Genomic DNA, 11306 nt, shown 5'->3' with positions numbered 1-11306 from the left:
TAGCCTAGGGGCAGGGAAGATCTTTAAAATTTACATTCGCATTACATACAGGGGTGAGGAAAAAATCCTTCTATTAAGGGGATTTGTTTTGTGAAGATTGGATTCAGTCAAAGAGCCACACTTGAGGACCTAGAAAGCTATACGTGGCCTCGAGGATGCAGGTTTCCCATCCAATCCTGCCTCTGATGTGTCCATGCTGTTACCCTAGGCAAACCACTTAATCTCCCTGTGTAGTCTAATCTCTAAGACTATAAATTGCTGAAAAGGTGCTGAGTTACTTTCTTAGAGGGGATTTCCTTACCTGTTAGCTACCTATACTAATGAAGTCACAGATCCAGTCACTATCTCTTATAGTTGCAGAGTGATGTGTGCCTTTTACCAATATAAAGAAAACCACATAAGCAAAATATAAGGTATGCAATTTATTTCAACTACAGATATAAACTGAAGACACCATTATGTGTTCACTTGCCTACTGATTTTTGTCTCACCCTAAGTATACATAAGCACTGAAAACATATGCAACCAAAGCTCATTTTAACTTAAAAAGGAAAATCTTTTGATTTTAAGACATTCATGATTTTAAAGTGATTGTTGATGTAATTGGTGTATTAGTTAAACCTTAAAGTCACATTGAGAAATTACTCATTCATTGATTTGGGCCAATGCTTCAAATATCTTGGTCCGCATCATAGGAATGGTTCAATGTCCATGAGATTCAACAAGTCAGTCTTTCTTCTTCACCCTTCAATGTCCAAGGTAGGGTATTGTTTATATCTTTCTCCAGGAAACACTCTCATTTATTCACTTACTCCTGCTACCTTCTACCTGAATTGCCCTCTTCTCCTTCTCTGCCAATATTAGGCAAAACATTCTTTCATTCAAAGCAGCATACTTCCAACTCAGAGCACATTGATGCCTGCAAACACTGCTTATGGAGAAGGAAAACATCAGTCCTGAGTACGAACTTTATGAGGTGCCTAAGTGTAGTGGACTGGAGTGAATGATCTGGCTCCAGCAATGTTTTGACCCATTTAAAATGAGAACCAGAAGGGGCCGATCTATTTGCCTCTCAACACCTTCAGAGAAGGTAAGAGGTGCCATTTATCTCAATGTACTGAGTCATGGAACTGAGCTTTAATCTTACAGCAGGTTCTTATTTACCTCCCTGAAACCTTTTGGAAGCAGGAAACAATCAGAAATGGGGAAGCGTGTTTTAACTGGTTGAAATGTAGTCTTTGGGATAAGAGGTCCCCTGTGACAGTGCTCCTCAATGAGGGATGAAACATGGTATTGTGGAAAAGTGCAATGGGCCCAGATTTTACTTTTTCAAGTATTGTTGTTGGTGATCAGTCATGTCTGATTCTTTGTGATCTCATTTTGGGGTTTTCTTTGCAGAGATACTGGAGCGGTTTGCCATTTACTTTTCTGGCTCATTTTATAGAAGAAGAAATGAGGCAAACAGTAAAGTAACTTGCTCAGGGTCACACACAGCTAGTAAATGTTTGAAGCTGGATTTGAACTCCTGAAAATGAGTCTTTCTGGAGAGAGAGAGACACAGAGAGAGAGAGAGAGACAGACAGGCAGAGAGACAGAGAGACAAAGAGAGTGAGACAGAGACAGAGAGAGATGGGGAGCCAAGCTGCAAAAATATTTCACGGTCATCGGAACCAAGGCACCTGACTGCCGGCACAGGATGTCATCTGGCCAGGCTAGATGTACTCAGAAACTTTGCAACTGGGTTCTGGAGTAGGTGGAGAGTGAGAAGCTCCCAGGAGTGTGCTGGGGTAACGCAGATCATGTTCCGCATTCCTTGGAAGCATGTAGGCAAGCAGGATTTCAGAGAACAAGATGCTGCCTTCTTCAAGATCTTGCCAATATTCAAAGGTAAATTATAAAAAGGAGACCAAGCAGACCCTGCAGCCTGGAAGATAATGCCTTTGTTGTGCCTTCAACGAGAGCCCCCAATTTGAGGAGGTCCCAAAGCAAGGCCACATGGAGGGGCCTGAGCCCTACAAGGTGTACAGGCTCCTGCCTTCTGGTACCCTTCCTGATCCATCCTTAACCCCCCTCCAGGCCCTGACTCCTCTGGTGCTCCCACAGCTCCACAAGCTATCCAGAAACTTCAGCCAAAGAGAAAACATCCTTTATTATCCTTGGAGGAAGAAGATAATGTAGAGAATAAACAGAGTTGTATACCTCTCCTGCCCTCACTGCAGAACTGCCCTGGAATCATGGTTTCAAGGAAGGGACCCAACAGCAGCTTTCAGCACATGGGTGATTCTGATATTGGGAGCAACGGCATCAGCCCCATAAAGTTGCTGACTCTAGTGATGTCACTTTACCAGATGATCAATCAATCTGACAGTTGCCTACCCTTTCAGATTTCTCCCTTTTGCTCACCTTCCTCCACAGTGGGCAAAGACTGACTGCCAACTCCTAGCCAGATATTCAGGATCGGAGAGCAGGTGGTGCTCCCTTCTGCCATTGTATTATCTGAGCCAAGTCTCCAGGTACCCACAGAGAACCTCCTGAGCCACTCTGACCATGCCATCTTGGTAGCTGGCAATTCCCCAGCTTTTTCTTTGTGTAGTGCCTCTGTGCCATCCCCATCTCCTGGACAGGGCCCTGCACCCCATCTGCTACAGGACAAAATGTGCATAGAGGTCTTTAATCCCACCTGACACCACAAGGGCCTGACCCCACCCCCTGAGTTCCAGGTGACCCTAAAGTTTTTGGAGGAGCACTGTGGTCCTGGATATACTCATAAGAATCTCGTCACAGTGCAGATGGAACAGACCCTCCCTGATACCTACTGTAAATTGGACTTGTTTAAGTGAAGAATGTTCTATTCCCTTGACCCCTGTTACACTGGTCTCCCTCTTCTTTCCTTTAACTCTGAGGGGTATACAGCTCCTGCCTTGCCTTCTATGAGTGGCATCACCATGCTTGGGTAGTTTGGTAAGGTGGTGGGAGGTCCCTGGGAAATGCCAGCAGCTCAAATTCACAGTGCCCTTCAATTTCAAACCCTAAAAATAACTTCAGACTCCTTGTCTAGGTCTTTGAATAAAGTTTTATTGAAAATGAAAAAAAAGAAAAAAAGATGAGTCTTCCTGATTTAAGCCCAGTGTTCTTCTATGCACTGTGCCACCTAGCTCCCTCTTTTCAGGCATGAAATATGTATTTATTTCCTATATACAAAATGAATGCTAAACACTAAACTCTCAACGTGCTCATCTGAGAAAACAAAAGTTAAAACAAGATTTAGTAACTTAACTGATACCTGATGTTACAATATACTAAGAGGCTGATATTTAAAGCACATCTAAATACAAAGCAGTTAATAGGACTGCTGAGTGGACATTTTGTACCTCACCTTATCTCTCCTAAAGTCCATGTCCTCTGGCAAGCCAGGCAAGGGGTTTGGGCTTCAAGTCTCATTGGTGGTCATCTCCATTGCTCAAGCTTCTAATCAAATGATCTCATATATAAAAAGACCTTTGCAAACCTTAAGCACTATATAAATACTATCTGTTATTATTCAAATCTCAGCAGTGTCACCTATTATCTCAATGACCTCGGACAAGTTGTTTTCTCCCTTTGGACCTATTATTTTCTTGATAAAATGAAGAGTGGAAATAGGTGATCTCACTGATTGATTCAATATATAAAGCTATGATCTTCAGAAGAGCCACCTATTGGAATAGCAATCTGAATAGCAACTTTGGAAGACCTGCCACTTTCAGTTCCAAAATTCCTGCCCTAAGACCCCTACTCTCTTTGGGAGTATAGTGCTTAGTTTACTATATTTATGGATTATTGCCTTTCCTCTATTTGCATATCCTCATATTCCCCCCCTTTTAATTCTGTAACCATAATAAAATTAATATTTTCATTGTGCCTGGAAAGAACATAGAAATCTACACCCCTAGGGATCAAGTTATAGTTCCTGTAAATTTGCAAACAAAATTACTCCAGTCAGCCACCAGTCTCTTATGTGTTCCACCATCTTTTCTTTTGTACTTGTATCCCCACAGCTAAGCACAGTGCTTGACGCATAGCAACAAATTCAAAAATTCTTCTTCATTCATTCATCTAGTTCAGTGTCTAGAAATGTATCTGAGTACCTCTCCCTTTCCTCTCCTTAGTACATTTCCAGTTATTGTTTGAGATCAGGATGTGATGGGAATGGATTTGTATAAAAAGCATTTGGATTCCATATTTTGTGGCATTTATAGGACCAATCAGTTACTACCATTTATTAACCATTTACTCTGTGTCAGGCATTCTGCTAAGCTCTATAGATAAAAGGCAAGAGATGATAATTTCCCATCCTCAAGGAGCTTATGTTCTAATTGTGAAATTTTACATATATTTATTTTATATTTATTATTATATACTATGTACAATATAGTATTTCATATGTATTAAATATATTTACATATATTTATACATGTATATTTATATATACATATACATATGTGTGTTTATACATATACAACTATTTTATAATATTTACAAAATGAACAAATGGCAGTTTTAGATAGAGAACATTAGTAGCTTGGATTGGGGAATGGGGGAGATGGGAGACAGATAAGAAAAAGTTTGAAGGAGAAGGTGGCACTTGAACTGGATTATGAAGGAAATCAGGGGTTCCAGAATAAACCCTAGGCATTTGCCAATCTGAATGGAATTCTCTTTAGGAAATGTGGTCAACATGTTTGATGTTTACATATAAAAGTTGTATAAACTATATGAATAAAACAGTGAAATGTTCCCTCTGCTAAACCAAATGCTATCTATGTAATTCCATTTCCCAAAGAAAGGGAAGGTTTCAGCCATAACTACTGTGTTTCCCTGATAATAAGACACTGTCTTATTATTTTTTTTTTTGGAAAGAAAAACACCAGAGGACTTATTTTCAGGGGAGGGCTTATGTTGTCCTGCCTCAGCTCTCCTCCGTGGCACTGCTCTCAATGGCGCCAGCAAGCAAATCACTGGGGAAGAACAGGATGACGCGCTCACTGCTGCAGCTCTGATTGGATGCAGCTCGGAGCGTGGCGTGCGTTTCACGGGGAGGGGGGGGGCGGTGCATACAGAGGGTACCGTAATGTAGTGTGTAGCGCAGGGGATCACCTTCACTACAGTAGCAATCTCAATAGGCTTATTTTCGGGGGAGGGCTTATTTTAGAGGAATCTTACACAGTAAGGGGAGGGCTTATTTTCGAGATAGGTCTTATTATTGGGGAAACACGGTATACCCAAGGGAACTTCGGTTGAGGGGCTAAATTGTGGTACAGCAGCACAGAAAACAATGTGGCTGGGGGTGTAGCCATGCTAATAGAGAAGGATGTCTGTAGAGGATATAGACCCTGGTCCTCCAAGGGTTTGTGGCAATGGAGCCCCTGGTTCTTGGAGACACCTTACTGGTCTTCCAGGGGATGGTAGTCAGGGTTGGTTGCTTGGTTCATAGCTAGAAGATGATGAGGTGTAGCATCAGGTTGGCAGTTCTTTAGAGAAGGAAGTATGTCTTACCAGAGGGGAAAAAAAGTCACCACCTCCTACCCCCCCACCCCACAGGATGTCAGCACCCTCAGACAAAGTCCCTTTTGCTCTGTAGTTATTATGACTCTGGTAGATTTACCTGCAAAGGTCAGAGTTAACTCAAATACTGTTAGACAGGATTAAGATTTCTGTTGGTTATGTAAATTCATTGGATTTTAGAGTTGAAAGGGAACTTGAAAAATGTTTGGTCTATTGTTTTAAAGGTAAATACACAAAATCCAAGAGATGGTTAAATATCTTGTACAGATTTACAAAGATAGTCACATAGTCAGGATTTGAACTCAAGTCACCAATTCAAAATTCAGTGTTCTTTTTGCTATATTTTGCTGGTTTCCAAAATTTAACACCTATTATATGAATGGCACTGCACAAGGTCCTCTGAGGAGTAATTATACTTAAGAAAGAGGTTAACAAATGGTATGTAATTATGCTCAAGAAACAGGTTATAAGTGGGACATCCAGGAGCCATAATCAGCAGAAGGAGTTGGCTACTAAATCAAAGATGAACTTCCTAAAACCCAAGAAAGCAATCTTTGGAGAGCAGAGATAAATAAAGACCTTCCTCACTCCAAGGACCAGAAATCATGGCAGAATCCAATAGCTCTAAAGAAATATAATGCAGTGCTAACCTAGGGGGGACAGCCTGGGGCCTATGCCAGAACAAAATCTAGAACTGAGATCCTGACAGGGCTGAGACCTTCAACAGACCTAGCAGCAGGGTCAACTAAAATCTCTATTGGTCTAGGAGTCAGAATACCTTCAGTGGGGTCCTGGTAACAGCTTGAACTGGCTCATTGAATTGTTCAGTTTTCATAGTGAGCATTGTATACCTCAGAAGTCAGCAAATCTAGAAAAAGGGGATTTATTGTTTTGTTGATTGTCTATACTTAAGAAAGTGAAGAAGAAAAAGTTAACAATGCAGATTAAACTTTAAAAATGTGGTACTTTTTTTTTTGAGAGTCAGTCATTAAACATTTACCAGCACACCCCTCTACACCTTGGTAAAATATCTAAGGTTGGAGGAGGGGAGGGATGTAGACAAGGCCCCAGGGAGAAAAACGAAGCAAGTCAATGTACCTAGATATTTTTTCATTTGGGATAAGAAATTCATGCTCTGAAAACTTGTCTGTTTCTAGGCTTTTACTTATTTTTTCTTTCAGAAGGAGGATGGGCACAAACCAGGAACGATAAAGAGCACTGCCAATCCAGGTTCCCCACTATAACCCAGCCTCACCACTCAGCACAGATACCCTCTCACTACGAGCATAAATGTCATAAAAGCTTAGTGAACAGGGGGCCTTGCTAAAAGCAGGGCTGACATTAAACATGAGCAATGAATAAAATGTATAATTTCAGAACCATAAAAACACTTGATTTCATTAGTGCACTGTTCAGGGGCTCTCTCCTGAGTCTCAGAAGACCAGGTATTGATCTGCCGATGAAGCAGTGACAAGAAAACAGTACTCTATTGACTACAGCTGCAGGGTCGCCTAATATTGTTTATTGAAGCGAGCTGAACAGCAAAGTGTGAGCAGTGCCCCAGTAATAAGTGGTAATTGCTGGGAAGTGAGGCATTGCATTCCCCATTGACCCTTGCATCCTGATATTTTGATGGATTATATTTAACTCTATTAGGATTGGCATTGTAATATTACACAGGCCAGTCTGTAGAACAGCAGACCTCCATTTGGATCATTGATTTTTGATTACACAGATCCTCGGCATACTTCATAAGTAATTCCCATTGCTGGGTTTCTGATATTCAAGGTGATGGGGATGACATGAATATCATTTCATATCAATCAGCTAACTCAATCAGGCCAATGGCACAGCAAGGCCCTCCAAGCATCTAAATATGGACATGATTGAGAAATGGACTTCTTTGTGGAGGTTTGGGTGTTAGCCAGATTTTAATTGCATACTCATAGAGGGTACTGCCATCATGGAGAGATTTTTACAACCAGAAATCTTCAAGGCTGGGAGTTTTTATCTGATAAGCTAGAACCCAGCCAATGTTATGTGACTAGGCTTTAATCATGACCAGGAGAGGTGCGAATGTTGTTAGGCAGATCTTTAAATGCAGTGGTTAGTGTAAAAGTAGTCAAAGCAGAATTATTCATTTTCTAATGCTCTGTGATTTTAGAATGTGAAATCACTGTGCTTTAAAATAAATATTAATTAAATCTATATTTTTATAAGTTTTATTGTTTTTGTTTTTGTACTATAGTCATTTCTAGATATTGGCCTCTTTGCAGCCCCCTCTCTCACTCCCTTTCTCCCTCCAATTGAACCCTCCCTTATAATTTTTAGACATGAGCAATGTGTGAATTCATTATGCTTGACTACATATATTTATTACACTTTTATTATTAATTTATTATTTATTATTATTTGTATTATTACTTTCGCCCCCCAAGGGATGGGAAGAGGAGGATGGAGAAGGTGTGTATTGATTAAAATAAATAAAATTAAATTAAAAAAAAGAAAAATAGCAAAAAATAAGCAATAGAGTGACAGTATTTGATAATTGATGTAACATTCTGTCCCCATAATCCTCTTCCTCATGGAAGATAAGCAGGAGGTGTATTTTATTATATGTTCTACAAAACCAAGACTAAGACTGCTTCTTACTCAGAGTTTGATTTTCATTTAATGCCCTTTTCCTCTACGTTATTGTGGTCGTTGACTAGCCCCTGTTTAGTTTGCCCTGTATCATTAAGTACAAATCTTCCCATTTTCAGTGAATTCTTTGCAAATTAATTATTTTTCTTCTAACTGAACGACCATATTCCATTACCATAGTGTGCTTAGCCATTCCCCAATCAAAAGAAACACATTTAAATGTCTAGCATTCAAGTAGATAGGACATCTCGTGCTATATAATAAAACAGTAAAGGTCTTACAGTAAAGGAGTATAGTAAATAGTAAAGGAGTTACAGAAAAATTTATTAACACGTTTGGGAAAGTCCTGAATTTAGGTATTCCCTCACTTCCTACTTCTACCTCCCCCAAACAATGGCACGATAACAGATACCCCAAGAAAAATGAAGCAAAGTCAAGTCAATTTGCATTTATTGTGTCAGGCACTGTGCTAACCTCTTGGGCTACAAAGAAAGGGGGAAAAAAGCATCCCTGTTTTCAAGGAGCTACCAATCTACATGGGGGAGAGGGAGAGGAAGGTGTTAACAGGCCAACTATACACAAATGAGATATGTGGAGATTAAATTGAAGATAAGACACTAACATTAAGGAGAATGAAGAAAGGCTTCTTGCAGAAGATGGGCAAGAAAAGAGGGAAATGATGTCTCAGACCCAATCAGCCAATCCTTTCTCACAGTATCTGGTCTCTATTCTTAGCCAATATAACTCACTAGGATACTATACTACATAAGAAAAAAACAAAAACCAAAACCAAAAAACAACAATTCTCTCCTCCCCCAATCTCAATTCATTAAAGTGGCACTTTTGATGCCCACAGACTTTCTACTACCATGAGACAATAACAATGTTTATATGTAATTATCCAAAAATATATGTGATTTCTTCAGCTGAAGGCTTTGCTGATCTGAACCCTTTATGACTGAACTCTTTACTGACCTTTATGACTTAAAGGTAAGTAGGAGTGACCTACTCAGTGTGACACTATGTGTGAAAGTATGTATAAGAAATGGGATTTAAATCCAGGTTCTCAACCCTGAATCTATGCTCTACCCAAATGCCCCCCTTTAAAAATGTATATCTCAAGGAAAATTTATACATATTCTTTTTCTAAAAAGCTCAGAGGTTTTACCTATAAAAATGGTGGATACCATTGCTATTGCCACTAAATCAAGTCAAAGTGAATGGAAGAGACTTCTGCATTCTCTCTCTTCCTCTCCATGCCCTAATAGATTGAAGTAATAGTGGCACAATGAAAGCCCTGGATTTGGAAGCAGACGACTGGCAGAACCCTAGAATCACAGACCTAGAGCAGGAAACTCCCTTAGAGACCATCTAGACCAAATAAGTCATTTTATACATGAGGAAACTGAAGCTCAGGGAGTTTGTGTGTCTTGGACCCATAGGTTAGAGGCATGATTTGCACCCAGGTTCTCTGACAACTGAGTGTTCTTTCCACTATACTAGCTGGTAGTCCAGGGGATGGAGCACTGGACCTAGAACCAGGAAGTTCAAATCTGCCCTCTGATACTTATCACTCTGATTACTTACTATTATGATTCTGGGCAAGTCATTTAATCTCTGCCTCAGTTTTCTCAGATGTAAAATGGGGATAATAATTGCATCTACCTCATACAGTTGTTGTAAAGATCAAATGAGATAATATTTGTAGAAAAGTACTTAGCACAGTGCTTGGCAATAGTAGTGCTAAATAAATGCTTATTCCCATTACCCCCAAACACTTCCAAATTACATTTGCATCCCAGGTCTGCCACTTGCCACCTGTGTGATCTTGGGCAAGTTCTTTATCTACTCTGGACCTTGTTGATCCCATTGTAAAATGAGTCTGTTAACTAGAACCTGGACCCTGGGCTCTTCTAGTTCTCAGTCCGGGATGTACTATCTTCATTTATCCCATGATATTTTTCATAGCCATCCTAAGATACTGCCAGATATCTCTATCAACATTAAAATGTCATCCTCTTTAAGTCTGACTCTGGGGATCCTGATCCCATGTCCTTCCTACTAATAGCATTTCATTATACGGCATTTTAAAAATACATTAAACTTTATGATGACTTTAGCAAACATGTTAGTGAACGCTGTTTCAAAATGGGCAGAAAGCAGTTGAGTATAAAGGTCACCTAAGCCACAGGGTATAGAATTTCTTTTTGATGATGAATTTTTCTCCCATCGCAGCAAAAGTAGGTAGCACCTTCTCTAATGCTATAGATAAAAAATAGATTCCAAATAGTCAGACTAATGACTGTGAAATTAGAAAGCACCCTGACTCTCAGATGCAGCTAGTAATTAACTTTTAATATCATACAGAAGCATGTCATGTTTTTGACCCTTGACTTTGTTTAGTTCTCTCCTGACATTTAAAAACTAGGATCTACTAAATAAGGTTGTTAAATTCAGAATCACTGAGATCAGCTCTAGCTGGTAGCAAATATACATATGGAAATTATGGCCAGAAAGACATTTCATAGAGAATTTGCCTCTCCAGGACCTTAAATTTGTATTAATTGCTATTGCTAGATTAGTCAAAATTAGCAACAAGTTACTTACCAGTAATTAGAAAATGAAATTATGTAAAGTCCATAGGAATGAAAGGCTCAATGTGGTAGAACCGTGGAAGGTAGGCCTGGAAGGGACTTTAGAAAGTAGCTGCTCTAACCCACTCAGGAAATGGAGACCCAGAGAGGGAAAAGGACTTGTCCAAATCATACAACTATGAAATCATGTCATACCTGGGACTGGGACCCTGGTCTTGTCTCTCACTTGATAGTTCTTTCCACTAGGTTGAAGCAGACCACATTTAGTAAATAAATTAGTATAGATCTCTGGAAGGAAGACTATATTTTGATCGTGCAGAGAACTTCCAGTGTGGAAATTTCCTCCACTATTGTAGAGAGGAATGTGGATAACTCCTAAAGGGTTGCCTGATGTACATTATGGTTCCACGATTGGTCCTAGGGACACACTAGTATTAATCATTCAGTTTACCATTTCATTCTAATTTCTGGCTTAGCAAGTCTATTCAAGTCATTTCAAAGTGTTTTTTCTTGTTTCTGCTTCTT

At 39.7% G+C, this 11306-nt stretch overlaps 1 pseudogene; it reads left to right on the top strand.

The window, feature by feature from the left end:
- Positions 1–1696: 1696 nt before the first annotated feature.
- LOC138157256 (interferon regulatory factor 9 pseudogene) lies at positions 1697–2840 on the top strand (annotated as a pseudogene).
- Positions 2841–11306: the final 8466 nt, after the last annotated feature.

This window comes from Petaurus breviceps, unplaced genomic scaffold (assembly GCF_028583685.1).
Source record: "Petaurus breviceps papuanus isolate PSGF00001 unplaced genomic scaffold, PetGlider_PUasm1.0 171, whole genome shotgun sequence".
Taxonomy (NCBI): domain Eukaryota; kingdom Metazoa; phylum Chordata; class Mammalia; order Diprotodontia; family Petauridae; genus Petaurus; species Petaurus breviceps.
Note: the sequence above shows the minus strand (reverse complement) of the source record. Positions and strands in the feature narration are given on the sequence as shown.